The sequence below is a fragment of the Hemiscyllium ocellatum genome, assembly GCF_020745735.1.
Source record: "Hemiscyllium ocellatum isolate sHemOce1 chromosome 41 unlocalized genomic scaffold, sHemOce1.pat.X.cur. SUPER_41_unloc_3, whole genome shotgun sequence".
NCBI classification, from domain to species: Eukaryota; Metazoa; Chordata; class Chondrichthyes; order Orectolobiformes; family Hemiscylliidae; genus Hemiscyllium; species Hemiscyllium ocellatum.
The window spans coordinates 1763238-1767500 of record NW_026867560.1 but is presented as its reverse complement, the minus strand read 5'-3'; positions in this window follow the sequence as shown (position 1 = coordinate 1767500).

Sequence of the window (4263 nt, the reverse complement as noted above, 5' to 3'; positions counted from 1 at the left end):
CTAACCCTAACCCTAACCCTAACCCTAACCCTAACCCTAACCCTAACCCTAACCCTAACCCTAACCCTAACCCTAACCCTAACCCTAACCCTAACCCTAACCCTAACCCTAACCCTAACCCTAACCCTAACCCTAACCCTAACCCTAACCCTAACCCTAACCCTAACCCTAACCCTAACCCTAACCCTAACCCTAACCCTAACCCTAACCCTAACCCTAACCCTAACCCTAACCCTAACCCTAACCCTAACCCTAACCCTAACCCTAACCCTAACCCTAACCCTAACCCTAACCCTAACCCTAACCCTAACCCTAACCCTAACCCTAACCCTAACCCTAACCCTAACCCTAACCCTAACCCTAACCCTAACCCTAACCCTAACCCTAACCCTAACCCTAACCCTAACCCTAACCCTAACCCTAACCCTAACCCTAACCCTAACCCTAACCCTAACCCTAACCCTAACCCTAACCCTAACCCTAACCCTAACCCTAACCCTAACCCTAACCCTAACCCTAACCCTAACCCTAACCCTAACCCTAACCCTAACCCTAACCCTAACCCTAACCCTAACCCTAACCCTAACCCTAACCCTAACCCTAACCCTAACCCTAACCCTAACCCTAACCCTAACCCTAACCCTAACCCTAACCCTAACCCTAACCCTAACCCTAACCCTAACCCTAACCCTAACCCTAACCCTAACCCTAACCCTAACCCTAACCCTAACCCTAACCCTAACCCTAACCCTAACCCTAACCCTAACCCTAACCCTAACCCTAACCCTAACCCTAACCCTAACCCTAACCCTAACCCTAACCCTAACCCTAACCCTAACCCTAACCCTAACCCTAACCCTAACCCTAACCCTAACCCTAACCCTAACCCTAACCCTAACCCTAACCCTAACCCTAACCCTAACCCTAACCCTAACCCTAACCCTAACCCTAACCCTAACCCTAACCCTAACCCTAACCCTAACCCTAACCCTAACCCTAACCCTAACCCTAACCCTAACCCTAACCCTAACCCTAACCCTAACCCTAACCCTAACCCTAACCCTAACCCTAACCCTAACCCTAACCCTAACCCTAACCCTAACCCTAACCCTAACCCTAACCCTAACCCTAACCCTAACCCTAACCCTAACCCTAACCCTAACCCTAACCCTAACCCTAACCCTAACCCTAACCCTAACCCTAACCCTAACCCTAACCCTAACCCTAACCCTAACCCTAACCCTAACCCTAACCCTAACCCTAACCCTAACCCTAACCCTAACCCTAACCCTAACCCTAACCCTAACCCTAACCCTAACCCTAACCCTAACCCTAACCCTAACCCTAACCCTAACCCTAACCCTAACCCTAACCCTAACCCTAACCCTAACCCTAACCCTAACCCTAACCCTAACCCTAACCCTAACCCTAACCCTAACCCTAACCCTAACCCTAACCCTAACCCTAACCCTAACCCTAACCCTAACCCTAACCCTAACCCTAACCCTAACCCTAACCCTAACCCTAACCCTAACCCTAACCCTAACCCTAACCCTAACCCTAACCCTAACCCTAACCCTAACCCTAACCCTAACCCTAACCCTAACCCTAACCCTAACCCTAACCCTAACCCTAACCCTAACCCTAACCCTAACCCTAACCCTAACCCTAACCCTAACCCTAACCCTAACCCTAACCCTAACCCTAACCCTAACCCTAACCCTAACCCTAACCCTAACCCTAACCCTAACCCTAACCCTAACCCTAACCCTAACCCTAACCCTAACCCTAACCCTAACCCTAACCCTAACCCTAACCCTAACCCTAACCCTAACCCTAACCCTAACCCTAACCCTAACCCTAACCCTAACCCTAACCCTAACCCTAACCCTAACCCTAACCCTAACCCTAACCCTAACCCTAACCCTAACCCTAACCCTAACCCTAACCCTAACCCTAACCCTAACCCTAACCCTAACCCTAACCCTAACCCTAACCCTAACCCTAACCCTAACCCTAACCCTAACCCTAACCCTAACCCTAACCCTAACCCTAACCCTAACCCTAACCCTAACCCTAACCCTAACCCTAACCCTAACCCTAACCCTAACCCTAACCCTAACCCTAACCCTAACCCTAACCCTAACCCTAACCCTAACCCTAACCCTAACCCTAACCCTAACCCTAACCCTAACCCTAACCCTAACCCTAACCCTAACCCTAACCCTAACCCTAACCCTAACCCTAACCCTAACCCTAACCCTAACCCTAACCCTAACCCTAACCCTAACCCTAACCCTAACCCTAACCCTAACCCTAACCCTAACCCTAACCCTAACCCTAACCCTAACCCTAACCCTAACCCTAACCCTAACCCTAACCCTAACCCTAACCCTAACCCTAACCCTAACCCTAACCCTAACCCTAACCCTAACCCTAACCCTAACCCTAACCCTAACCCTAACCCTAACCCTAACCCTAACCCTAACCCTAACCCTAACCCTAACCCTAACCCTAACCCTAACCCTAACCCTAACCCTAACCCTAACCCTAACCCTAACCCTAACCCTAACCCTAACCCTAACCCTAACCCTAACCCTAACCCTAACCCTAACCCTAACCCTAACCCTAACCCTAACCCTAACCCTAACCCTAACCCTAACCCTAACCCTAACCCTAACCCTAACCCTAACCCTAACCCTAACCCTAACCCTAACCCTAACCCTAACCCTAACCCTAACCCTAACCCTAACCCTAACCCTAACCCTAACCCTAACCCTAACCCTAACCCTAACCCTAACCCTAACCCTAACCCTAACCCTAACCCTAACCCTAACCCTAACCCTAACCCTAACCCTAACCCTAACCCTAACCCTAACCCTAACCCTAACCCTAACCCTAACCCTAACCCTAACCCTAACCCTAACCCTAACCCTAACCCTAACCCTAACCCTAACCCTAACCCTAACCCTAACCCTAACCCTAACCCTAACCCTAACCCTAACCCTAACCCTAACCCTAACCCTAACCCTAACCCTAACCCTAACCCTAACCCTAACCCTAACCCTAACCCTAACCCTAACCCTAACCCTAACCCTAACCCTAACCCTAACCCTAACCCTAACCCTAACCCTAACCCTAACCCTAACCCTAACCCTAACCCTAACCCTAACCCTAACCCTAACCCTAACCCTAACCCTAACCCTAACCCTAACCCTAACCCTAACCCTAACCCTAACCCTAACCCTAACCCTAACCCTAACCCTAACCCTAACCCTAACCCTAACCCTAACCCTAACCCTAACCCTAACCCTAACCCTAACCCTAACCCTAACCCTAACCCTAACCCTAACCCTAACCCTAACCCTAACCCTAACCCTAACCCTAACCCTAACCCTAACCCTAACCCTAACCCTAACCCTAACCCTAACCCTAACCCTAACCCTAACCCTAACCCTAACCCTAACCCTAACCCTAACCCTAACCCTAACCCTAACCCTAACCCTAACCCTAACCCTAACCCTAACCCTAACCCTAACCCTAACCCTAACCCTAACCCTAACCCTAACCCTAACCCTAACCCTAACCCTAACCCTAACCCTAACCCTAACCCTAACCCTAACCCTAACCCTAACCCTAACCCTAACCCTAACCCTAACCCTAACCCTAACCCTAACCCTAACCCTAACCCTAACCCTAACCCTAACCCTAACCCTAACCCTAACCCTAACCCTAACCCTAACCCTAACCCTAACCCTAACCCTAACCCTAACCCTAACCCTAACCCTAACCCTAACCCTAACCCTAACCCTAACCCTAACCCTAACCCTAACCCTAACCCTAACCCTAACCCTAACCCTAACCCTAACCCTAACCCTAACCCTAACCCTAACCCTAACCCTAACCCTAACCCTAACCCTAACCCTAACCCTAACCCTAACCCTAACCCTAACCCTAACCCTAACCCTAACCCTAACCCTAACCCTAACCCTAACCCTAACCCTAACCCTAACCCTAACCCTAACCCTAACCCTAACCCTAACCCTAACCCTAACCCTAACCCTAACCCTAACCCTAACCCTAACCCTAACCCTAACCCTAACCCTAACCCTAACCCTAACCCTAACCCTAACCCTAACCCTAACCCTAACCCTAACCCTAACCCTAACCCTAACCCTAACCCTAACCCTAACCCTAACCCTAACCCTAACCCTAACCCTAACCCTAACCCTAACCCTAACCCTAACCCTAACCCTAACCCTA